At 40.9% G+C, this 12565-nt stretch overlaps 1 long non-coding RNA gene across 1 annotated transcript; it reads left to right on the top strand.

Moving 5' to 3' along the window:
• The first annotated feature begins 604 nt into the window (after positions 1-604).
• On the top strand, positions 605-6739 carry Gm36249. The gene is made up of 3 exons (XR_373826.3): positions 605-781; positions 1988-2054; positions 6458-6739. It is a non-coding gene; the product is annotated as a predicted gene, 36249 (long non-coding RNA).
• The last annotated feature ends 5826 nt before the right edge of the window (positions 6740-12565 follow it).

Genomic DNA, 12565 nt, shown 5'->3' with positions numbered 1-12565 from the left:
TATATAGCTCTGGCTTCACATGTCACAGAGATCCACCTGCCTTTGCAGATCTGATGTTAAAGACATGTGCCACTACAGTGGGCCCTGGGTGAATCTCATTTGCCCTTGAATGCAAATCTAGATTCCCTATGGCATGGAGTATTCTTGTTCTGTCCTCTTCTCTGCCGTTGATCTGATCTTGTAAGGTTCATTTGCCACCATATTCACAGTCTACTGTTTTGAGCTTAGAAGAAACTACAAACTGCCCCCACCTCTTCTCCAACCCTATCTACTGATCTAGATTTCAACAATGAGTACCAAAGAAACATAGGAGCTAAAAATGACATGTGTGCAGTTTTGATTTAAAGCTGCAGCAGAAAATCATGTGCTCACATTCCTCTAAAGCACACCCTCTCCTAAGCTTGACTTACGTAGCACATTCTTAGTCAGTTTGAACTTCTAGGCAGCTGTATCCACTGATGGTCCTGACAATCCCATTTAGAAACCCAGACCCACGATTCTCAAGGAAGCCCAGATCTGTATTTTCTTGGAAGCTATGCATAACAATCTATGTGAGGAAAGCCACTAATGCCTAACAGCTATTGGTGCCTAAGAGCTACATAACATTTTTAAAAACAAACACCAGGTAATATTTAATCATTACTTTTTACCAACTCCAGGATCTCGTCAGGATAACAATGGTCTCTGGTTTAGTGCACTTGACCTTAGGAAGTCACTGAATCATCTCACAACGGTGAAAGTTCTCCAAATCCCAGCGGCTGAGTGTGAAGCAAGTAACCTGGTAAGCACCAACTTGCTCGCTGTAAAGATAGGGTGTTCATGTGGTTGCAGAATTTATAAGAGACACACTCTCTCTTTAAGCATGGTGAGCTTAAATCTGAGCAGTTGGAAGACAGAGGCAGGAGAATCCCAAGTTCAAAACCATCTTCAACGACACAAGGAAGTTCTGTCTCAAACAGCCAAACAATGTCCAAGCTCAACATACAATTTATTTGTGTGTCTGTACGTTTATGTCATTGTTAGTTTACATGCATGTTTGTGTAGTGTATGTCCATGTTTGTACTGGTGCTTGTGTGTAAGTGCATCTGCATGTGTGTATGTGTGTGTGGAGGCCAGGGGAAAACCTTAGATGTCCCCTCGGGAATACAGTCCACTTTCTTTGAGACAGGGTTTCCCATTGGCCTGGAGCTGATCAGTTAGGCTAGACTGGTTGGCCCATGAGGCTCAAAGATCTGCTTATCTCTACCACTCCAGTGCTGGGATTACAAGAGCATACAACCACACCCAGCATTCTGGGGACTTGAACTCATGTCATGCTTTACTAGCTGAGCCCCCAACCCCACAGCCATGCTTCAACCATGTACTTTAGTAGTATATGCCAATTTGCCTGTGTACACGTTAAACATTGGAGGACTGTCTGTGTGGCACTTAGTGAAGATTAGTGTTCGGTATTCTCAAAGGGCAATGTCACCAAGTATACAGAGGTGATACTTTTACTTGATAGAGCAGAAATATCGGTGCATCTATAGATCCAGGAGTTTCAATATGCCCAGAGTAGAAAGAGGAAGAAACACAATGTGGTCTTCAAGTAGCCAAACCAAATAAGACAAGGAAATAACATGCTTGTGGGTGCTCCTGAAAATATCTCTTATAGATGCCTAGTCCCTGAAGGAAAGTCAGGAGGAGAAAATTTTACAAATTAGCCTGTAAGGGAGCTATGTAATTTATGCCTTAAAAGTCACCTCAAGGAACAATTCTCTTATCCCTAACTTCAGTTGCAGTTGATTCAAATGCAGTTTCCTTGGTCATCCCCAGACATGCATGTGTATGAACTGAGTTTGAGGGAGGCCAGGTTTATCTCTGATTACCACACAGATATTATATATCTTAAGTAGCTGTGCAAGATGCAAACAGTCTATAAACATAGTTTTAAACTATGAAGATCAATGTAAACTCACTTTTGATTCTAAAGCTTGAAATTTTCCAGACGGGTTCTTGGTGTCACCTGAATTTCCAAGAAGCTGATCTCACAGGATGAGTGATCTGCTGTGAAGGTAGGTTTCAAGTGTACACATGCAACAGCTTAGAATCACATAGTCAGGGAGTCAGCTAAGAAATTCCCCAGCTTACATTGGCCTGTAAGCAAGTGTGTGGGACACTGTCTTGGTTTAATTGAGGAAGCAGTGTACATCCCATTGTGGGAGGCACCATTCCCTAGGCAGACTAACCCGGGGCTAGATAAGAAAGCTAGTTAAGCAAAAACCTGTGTGAGAAAACAAGAGGAGTTCTTTCATGGTTTCTGCTTCAAGTCCCTGCTCTGTCTTCTCTCAGAGATAGATTGTGACCTGGAAGCTGAAATAAGCCCTTTTACTCTTATTAGGCTACTTTTTAATCAGATGATTTTATTACAGCAACAAAAATAGGGAAAAAATAGGTTTCTTACATAATCAATGATAATCTTTTAATCATAAAAGTCTGCTTCCTGGGTATATATGCCTGCCTGCATATGTGTATATAGTGGTCTACGCCTCAATGTCTCACCAACTTATTTTTTGAGACAGAGCTTCTCACTGAACCCAGGGTTCACCAATGTGGGCTGACTGGTTGTGAAACAAATCCCAAGTATCCTTCTGCCTGCACTTGCCCAGAGCTGGAATTATACACATAAAATACAAGTAAGCCCACCTTTTCACAGAGGAGCTAGAGATATGAACCTCGCTCTTCATCCTTGTAGAGACTGAGCCATCTCCCCAGTTTCTATTTCATTTAGACTAGATCTAATTCAATGGTTATGAACACAGGAGTTGCTAAAGAATATCTCTTTGCATCTAAATAATTTTTTCATTGGAGTTTGGCTCAGCTCCCAATTCTAGACTTCAATAGGATGACCAGTGGTTAGTTAATGATCTTTCTTGTATTGCCATCAGACAATGGACTCCAAACCATTTGAGCATGTTCTTTATCTGTCCACCACTCAAATACCCCCATACATCCCTCTTCTACTCACTTCCAATTTGTGGATTCTCAGTAGAGAAAAATGTTGGTACTTAATTTTGCATCAAGACTACCCTTGATTGTTGACTACATACAGAATGTTTTCAAAGAGAAACCTGCTTCTTTAGTCCTACCAAAAGACTACTATTCTATGATTAATGCTTACATATATCTTATTTAGACTCCTGGGCCATGCAACTTTGATTTCTAAAAACATTTGTGTATTCACTGGTGGCATGCTATTACCACTTAATGACAGCTTACACCTATTGAGAACATAGTCTGTAAAAGGTAGGATCTTATTTCATTCTTCTTGCAAATGTATGAAGTGGGTCCTTTGACAATTACTCATTTTACAGAAAAAAAAAAAAAAAAGCACGAGTCCAGAGTTCTGCTAAGCACACCATTACCGACACTGCAAGCACCCATTAGCAAGTCATCCTGTCTCCAGAAACTGAAACTGGGATAGGTCTTCCAGAGTTTCACACGATCTACCACCCACACAGCTTTAAAATAGTGTGGCATTTTCCAATTGCTGGTGAGAGCTGATGTATAAGAAGTGTGATTTCTCAAGAAGACAGAGTCTTCATCCAATGGGAGCTAGAGTCCTCTTTGTGAAATTATTGGCCTTAGAGAATGAGCAATTTGGTGTGTATATAAAATATTCCAGTCATAAAATGCTCTCAATATTGAATGTTATGGATAATTACTAAATATTCATGACCATTCCTTATTATAGGGGTCTGAACTAGTCTGAACTAGTCACAAAGCTTCCAGTCATTCATATCAAGATTTTTGCTACAAATATCAACTTGATATCACTGCGGGTGGCTCCAGTTTGTCTGTATGGGACTCACTTGTCTTTCTTTTCAATATGTTTAAAAGATTTCCCATGCTGGCAAGACCACAGTCAGATTTGAAAGGAACCCTAGGGGTGATCCCTAATCCCCATATGTCAGAGAGGAGACAGAATTCTAGAGAAACCACATGACTTGTTCTTGGTCATCTGCAGTTGGTAGTTCAGACTCAGAGGACATCCATGGCTGGTGCCACTAATCCATACAGTCCTGCTATTGATATTGTGAATTGGGAAATTAAGTTCGATTGAATTGAATGACTACAAGGCACAGAGTCTGGATCCTGCTTATAAATCTATGCCAGGGTGAGATACACCTGCAGAGAATAGCCCCCAATTATTTAATGAGTCCATGGATATTGTGCTAGGCATGTTTATTATTATTATTATTATTATTATTATTATTATTATTATTATTATTGCGACAGTGGAGATAGAACCCAGAACTTCAGTCTACCACAGATCTATAGCCCTTTATCCATCTTATGTTTTGTTTTGAAGCTGGTCTTGTTGAATTGCCCAGGCTGGATTTCTGATTGTGATTTTCCAGCCTCACCTTTCCGAGTAGTGTGGATTACAGGCTAAGCCACCAGTCTGGACTTGTGGTGGGCATTTTGTACAGTCTACTCTTCGAACATGCACAGCCACCCAACACTTTTACAAGTGGGATGCTGACAGAACTCTCTTAACCTGCTTCAAGTCCCAGAAGTAGCAAATAGGTCTTAGGGAGTCTGAGCCCAGGCGTCTCTGTCTCCACGCCAGGTTCCTTTCAGCATGGTATGCTGGGAAGCATCTTGGGAAATGAAGGTGATTGTTTTGCTTTGAAAACAGATTGACATGTTGAAAGAGAGTGGGAGGAAGGAGCTCGGTGCTCCTCTTCAGCTCCGTGGAGCGGACAGTGTATGAAGGGCCTTGCTCCTTTGCAGTGTGAACCTTCTGTATCTGCCGCTGTGGCTCTTTGGTATTTTAGACCTATTGATTAGATGATTTTTCTGACTAGGTGCTTTACTTTATAGGTTGTGTCAATGTCCGGCTGTAACTCATTTTAGCCAAACGACATGTCTCTTCTCTGCCAAGCAGAATGTAATGTAACATGAGTCATCAGAAAAGCGACATGACACATCAGAAATAAACGCTCATGACCACCGATTCGGGCAGCTAATAAAGGCAAGCACATTGTATTATTCATGTCTAAATGATATTCATGGATAATTCAGTCTGCCCAAACCCCCAGAGATGAAGCCTCTAAGCCAAAAACACCAATTCTGTAGACTTTGCTAAATCAAACCAGATGTGCTGCAAGACACATTTTTATCAAAAGCTTTACTTTATAAATAGGCCTACCATCCAGACTCATTTTCAGATCTTACAGCAGAACTCGAAATGCATCCTGGGCCCTGTTTGGTGGTGGTGGTGGGGTATTATAAGAAACAATCTGTTTCAAAGACTGAAGTTTTTCATTAGATTCTACCCCATGAACCAGCTAATTAAAAAAAAAAAAGTCCTCACTTTAAAGCTAGAGTCAGAAGACATTATTAAAGAGGAGAGGAGAGAGGCTCTGCCTCCTGATGCTGGGTATTCAGTTTCCAGCCCAGGGAAAGGGGAGCCCCTGTGTTAATGACTAATGTGTCCGTGGTATTACAAGACCACAGGCCCTGCCTAAGGACCATAGGATTCTCCAGACAGAGAAGGCAGACAACAAGGATAACACGAACTTCCCAAGTCATTGTTGCCAGGGAAGCTTTGAGAGTGTCCCCCTCATACCGGACTTTAAAGGACACAGTCACATTCCCTGCTCTTCTACACAATGCTTAATTTCCTTTGCAAAATTAAACTTCTGAAGATGTAGATTTCAGAGTCAGGGCATGAAATAAGGTCTATAGCGGATACAGGATGATGGGGCGATAGGGTGGGACTTGGGGGTGATGAGATGGCTCAGTGGTTAAGAGCTCTGCAATTCCAGAGGACCTGAAGTTGTTTCTCAGCAACTATGTTACACAGCTTGATACCTCTGCCCAGGCACCCATGTATGCATGGCACACACTCACCCTGTCACACATATACACATGAAAAATAAAATCGAAATGAGCAGAGACAGACTACACGGGTATGAACTTGTTTTGAAGGGGGTGAAATGAATCTTAATAAAACACGAGTTGCTGTCAACACTGATGGGGACATAAGTTTAATTATTTCATATACTTTCTACAATTTAAATTTAAATCAGCTCATACTGGATTTCATCCCTTTTATTAGAGTTATTGTCCTTATTTCTCATAAGAATAGAAAAGAATAGGAGTTTCTGTAGAGAACAGAACATAATCCATTTGGTGGTGAATAGTAGGTACTCAGAATAGACTGTGGTTCACACACTTCGCCATTCCCTGTAAATGTCATATTTTCTTGTCACAAACATTTTTCTGTGAAATCTGACTTTTTAGAATGCCTATGAGGATTGCAGATAATAATTGTTCAATAAGTGTAAGCCATGTATATTAATAAAAAATTACCGTACAAAGCAAATGTGGTATTTTCTAGAAAGTTGCAACTCCCCCAAATTTTTATATAAGTTGGTGTAAATATTTATGCATTTCAACTATTTTACAGATTGTATGGAGACAGCAAACTAAGAATAACTACTCTGATCCACAGAAAAAGAGTTCTCAATGCCGACTCTCCCCAACTCTCCCTCCAGTGGCTTTTGCTGTTACTGTTTGAGACACACGTTTGCTACACAGCCTACTCATGTCAGATTCATGATTCGCCTGCTGTAACCTAAGTGCTCAGATTGCAGCACGCTCCTCCATGGCCAACTGTTGGCTAGTCTTTTTAATTCCTAATTTAAAAATGGTGACTTACTGTTTGTATTGCCACTAGTATCTGTATTTACAGGACACATTATAGGAAGCTATTTAATAAACTTAAGTAGACAATTTTCCTTACCCCTCAGGGTTAGAAACTGGATTTTTATTTATTTACTCTATTTGTAGACCTTTTCATAAAGTATGCCACATAGTAGACATTAGAAAATATCTTTAAATTAATTAATGGGTAAATTATCTCCTCTATTTATAGAAAAGTGCAAAATATAGGATACTGCTTTTTAAATATCTTACCAAATAATTACATTGTGTTTGAAAAAAGCATTTGAAAAATTTATGTGGGATATAGAGCCATAAAGAGTCTGTGTGTATGTGTGTGTGTGTGTGTGTGTATGTGTGTGTATGTATGTGTGTCCACACATGTGCTTGTGTGTGTGTGTGTGTGCCCACATGTGTGCTTGTAATTTTGTGTATATGTGTGTGTTCACAGGTGTGGTTGTGTGTATGTGTGTATGCCCACATGTGTGCTTGTGTGTGTCCACACGTGTGCTTGTATGTATGTATTATGTATGTGCATGTATGTGTCCACATGTGTGCTTGTGTGTGTATGTCTCCACATGTATGCATGTGCATGTGACTAATAGAGGGAAACTTTCTGGAGTTGAGTCTCTCTTTCCACCTGGGGACCTGAAGTTCAAACTTGGGGAACAGGCAAGCACTTTTACCTACTGAGCCATCTTGCTGGCCCCATAAAGAGCTTTTTGAAAGCAATGTTTAGGGACCTTTTCCTTCATCCTAGCATCTCTTTGTTTCATGTCCTTATTAGAATTCACCCCCTTAGTCCATAGGATGGACTGTGTGTGCCCTTGAGTGACACAAACCAGAACGTGCAGTTACCTCCTCCCTTGTCTCTTAGCTGACGTCAACTTTCTGAGGCAAGCTGTCTCCCTGACTCTTGTTACCTTTACATCTAGCTCTGTTCCCCAAACTGGAACTTCCATCGGAAATAAGAGTGAACACTGTATCCAGGGTCAGGCTTACTTCTGTTTGAAATAAAGATTTTGCCATTTGCTTAAGCCTACTTCAGTCCTCATTTTACTTGTCAGGGGTATTCCTTGTCACAGTTGCCATGACAGCCTTGGAGACTGATCTCACGCCATCGGCTAATTAGAAATACTTCAGATATGTGTTTAGCAACATAACATTTATGTGTAGTTTGCATGAGGCAGAAAACAAATCCTAAAGACATGAAAGTGTGTTTTAGAATCCCAACAAAGCAAACTGACCGACACAGTCATGTGCTTGAATGAAATATGCACTTGTTCCCAGCATGCCATTTGCCTGGCATGAGGTAAACACTCAGCAGTGTTCTTTAACTAAATCGTTGAACTGAGGAATCTACAGTGAGACAGTCTCAACCCTGGCACCATGCAGGCAATTCAGTCATCTCCCTGAGCAAACAGGATACCTGTGTAGCAATCCTACTTGGAAGCCAGTATTTCTGACACAACTGGTTGCATCAGTCATTAGAGTTCATTCCTGGAGATAACCCTTCAAGAGAAATGTTTCTCCTCAAAGAAACACTGTTTTGTTGGGGCAATGCAGGGAAGTAAAGGGGGATGTAAGGCAATGACCTCTATTCATGGGGAGGTTGGGGTGTAGCTCAGCTGTACACAGTACATGTAGAACTCTGGGCTCCATCGCCATCAGCATACATGCAGACAGTGTGCAGTAGAGACTTAAGAACCATCCGTACTGGCAGTCACAGTGTACTGGCTAGTTTTATGTCAACTTGACACAGGCTGGAGTTATCACAGAGAAAGGCGCTTCAGTTGAGAAAATGCCTCCATGAGATCCAGCTATAAGGCATTTTCTCAATTAGTGATCAAGGGGGAAAGGCCTCTTATGGGTGGGACCATCTCTGGGCTGATAGTTTTTGGTTCTATAAGAGAGCAGGCTGAGCAAACCAGTGGAAGCAAGGCAGTAGGTAACATCCCTCCATGGCCTCTGCATCAGCTCCTGCTTTCTGACCTCCTTGAGTTCCAGTCCTGCATCCTTTGGTGATGAACAGCAGTATGGAAGTGTAAGCTGAATAAACCCTTTCCCCCACAATTTGCTTCTTGGTCATGATGTGTGTGCAGGAATAGAAACCCTGACTAAGACACACAGCAAGGAAGAAATCCCTGCATCAGTGCGTGTAGCTCTTTGCTAGTGTGAAAAGACAACACAGATCATGGTGAACTAAATGTCTTCACATCTGATATCTATAGATGTTTTGTTTCATTCAATATGAGATAAAGTCGATATTTTGCTCCTCTCTAAAGGTCATGGGAATAGATAAATTCATCCAACTACCTCACGTGTTGGGGCCAAGAACCTGTGGCTAGACAGATCCTAGAAACCAGGCAAGAACCTACAGCTACCGTGCTTCTAAATACACATAGTCTTCAACTGACCACCAATGACTTATTGTTATAGCCATAGATTAGTCACTCTCTCAACCCTCATAGTAGAGGCTTCTAGGGCTGGAGAGATGGATCAGCAGTTAAGAGCACTGACTGCTCTTCCAGAGGTCAGGTGGATCAGTCTGGCCAGCCTGCTTTAGAGCTACTTCCAGGCTAGCCAGAGCTACAGAGAAAGCCTGAAGCTTCTATTGGTAGTAGATAGTTATTAACACGGCCATGAATGGGCAGAGAATAGGAGACTATGGAAAGCTGGAATTCTTAGCGATAAATCGGATCATCTATATCACACCCCCTCCTCCCAAGGCTCAAGATCTCTGTAGCATGGGAGGCAGAACAAGTAAGAGCCCAAGGTGCTAGGTGACAAGGAGGAAACGGTGTCTCCCCGACAGCACATGCAAGGCTGGTACAGGCTCAAGCCAGAAACAGCACGGGGCAGGCATGGAGTCCCCCCAACCCTAGCTGATGAACTGCAGCGAACTGAGAGCCGAAATGATAGCTTAACCTCTCTTCGCACATTCTCTCTGGCAACTGCTACAGCCTACAGTGCAGACGAGAAGAACTCTCATGAGAAGGGGCCACGGCTTTCAAACTCCAAGTCTCTGCCAGAGGGACACAGTACTCCAGAGGCTCTCTGTCACAGCACGGTGGGCAGTGCTGGGAAAATGGGTGAGAACTGTGTTGAATTGAGGAGTGTAGTTTACTACCCTAAGCAAAGTATCATGAGAGTTTGTCAGTTCTGGGTATAGACTCTTGAAGGGCAGAAACACAAGTGGATACTGTGTAAACGGCCATTTCTTTATTATACAAATGGAAGTTTGCTTTTGATACCACAGGAGAAAGACTCAAAAGAAGTCAGGACAACAAGGACAAAACAAATGGTAGATTCTATAACCGATGAAAAAGAAAAATGAATTTTTAGCCATAGAGAAAATAAAACAGGTCTGTTGCTTTCTTTCATTTTTGATACAGCGAAGTTGCACAACAGCACACTGCAGACCCACCAACTAAACAAGTCTGTCAGACTCGGCTACCCACCTTAGACAGAAGAGGGCAAACCCAGCCCTGCCCCACCATCTCCCACATAATGAGGGAGACCTCCTCTGGTCCCCAGAGGAGCTACTGAGAAGTCTTTTGATCTCAAACAGGTTAATTTCTCAAACCAGTTCACTCTCCTATGAAGTGAAGACAGTAATAGAAGCCATCTCAAAGAATCGTTTTGATTGTAGTGTTAAATAATTTATACTGGACAGAATGAAAGATCTCACAAATGCTGGCTCTCCCTACTTGAAGTGGTTCTGTGGAACTGGAGTAAAGTTACACAGTGAACCATGGCCTCCATTGTTGAACTTGGTTAGGGTGTTCCAAGCAATAGACAATGAAACAGATGCAGGAGAAGCTAAGAAAAGAGATGTAAAAAAATGCTAAAAATGTTATATTGAGGCAGTTAGACAATTCAGAAAATCCTACCACAAATGTCTAGAACTCCATGAAAGTTAATAAATCAAGGTAGCATTTTGAAAAGTACATATAATTAGTAAAAATAATGTGAAAAATAATTCAAAATATCAATAAACACCTAAAAATAAATCAGGTTAAACTATACAAGACATCTCCTATGCTATATACGTGTGTGTGTGTGTGTGTGTGTGTGTGTGTGTGTGTGTGTGTATGATCATATTAAGGTGTATGAAAAACATTTGTATGTAGATGTCATTCCAGTAAGTTGAATGTTGTTAATATAGCAATGCTCCTTTTATATTGAGAGGGTAAAAGAAATTCATGGAAGGTTTTACAGTTGATCAGGACAAATAATGTATTTTAATGATCACACAAAGATTGTCTAGTTGTCATTGCACTGCTCGTTAACAGGTCTACAACTGACCTGTAGATAAAAAGGATACAAAAAAGTGTGTTGAGAAGCATATGAGTGATTTTCAAACTTGTGGGGAAATTGTTTGTATTATTCTTTAAAGGTGTTTTGAGAAAATATGCTAGTGACTTAAACAGAACCTGCTTAATAGTGTCTTTTCCATATTATATATACATATTTTATATATATCAATTATTAATTAAATTTTAGAATGAAGCCATCTGCCTTGTCAGGCCTTTCTAACCATTAAACAAAGGACTATGACATAAGATCAAAAAGAAATATTCTACATATCATCCTGAGGTATGATATTAAAAAAACCAGGGTTCTTAGAAAAAGAAACATCTAGAATACACATAAGAGAACTTAAGTAATACAAAGAGCTAGAAGTATGAAAAGATAAGTTTTTACAACTTGGTGGGAAATCATTCAGGAATTATTTTCAAAGTAATTTACAAAACATAAGGATAGTTAGTGAGCAAAATATCAAGGTGATTACAAATAACTGAGTAAGGACCACGTGTGCACGTTGTACTGGTGGTGCCTATGGTTGTGGCTCGGAGTTGGTCTGCAGAACACACACTCACAAGGACTTCCTCAGACTAAAATCTGGTAGAGGCTTTCTGCTGGAGTGTGAATACAGAGTTTTAAACATGTTTGACTCCAAGTCACCCAGAAATTACACATTCAGGAGTTGTTTTTTCCTAGAAAAGAAAAATCCACTTGGCTATGTAAGCAAGAATTAGCCATAACATGAACGACCTGGTCAACAATGAGCTCACCGAGTCCTTCCTCAAGAATCTTATAAAGGAACTCCATGTACTTAGGAATATATAGTTTTAGAAATGATAGGAGACTATGCCTACATATATTCTTGTTAAAGGTTGATTATTAAAGATGGCCTCCATTTTAATTTTAAAACTTTGCCTACAGTCATCTTAAATCACGGTTGGCAAATGACTCTTCCACAGGGCCAGACAGAAAGCATTTCAGTGTTCACAGGGCAGCCAAGATTTCCCCCTACATAGTCATCTTCATTTGTTATTAATAACCCTTTAGAAGTCTACGAACCATTCTCATCTGTGCAGTTACACAGAAACAGCGGCTGAATGCTCGGCCTATAGACTGCAGCATGCCAGTGCCTACCTAGTCTTGGATAAATGGATGTATCAACTAGTCACTAATAGTAGTGACCTGTCAGTGAGTATCACTATTTTCTTCTTAATGCCTTTCTATATCTTCTGCATTTTAGAGTGAAGCATATATCATCTACACTTAAAACTAAATGCCAAGAATATTATTTTTAAAAATGTATACAGGGCTGGGAAGATGGCTCGGTGTGTAAAGTACTTGTCAAGTATGAGTGCCGACTTCAGATTCCAAAAGCATGGATGCATAGTGTCTGCCTATGGCTGGATGCAGTCGATGGCAGAGATGTAACCCCACCCCTCCTCTGGGAAGCTCACAGGATAGCTAGCCTGGGCTATAGGGCTGAGGCATAAACAGGAGGCTCTGCCTCCAACAGTCATCATAGAGAGTGAGGACCAACAGCCAAAGG

The sequence above is a fragment of the Mus musculus genome, chromosome 1, assembly GCF_000001635.26.
Source record: "Mus musculus strain C57BL/6J chromosome 1, GRCm38.p6 C57BL/6J".
Lineage (NCBI taxonomy): Eukaryota > Metazoa > Chordata > Mammalia > Rodentia > Muridae > Mus > Mus musculus.
Note: the sequence above shows the minus strand (reverse complement) of the source record. Positions and strands in the feature narration are given on the sequence as shown.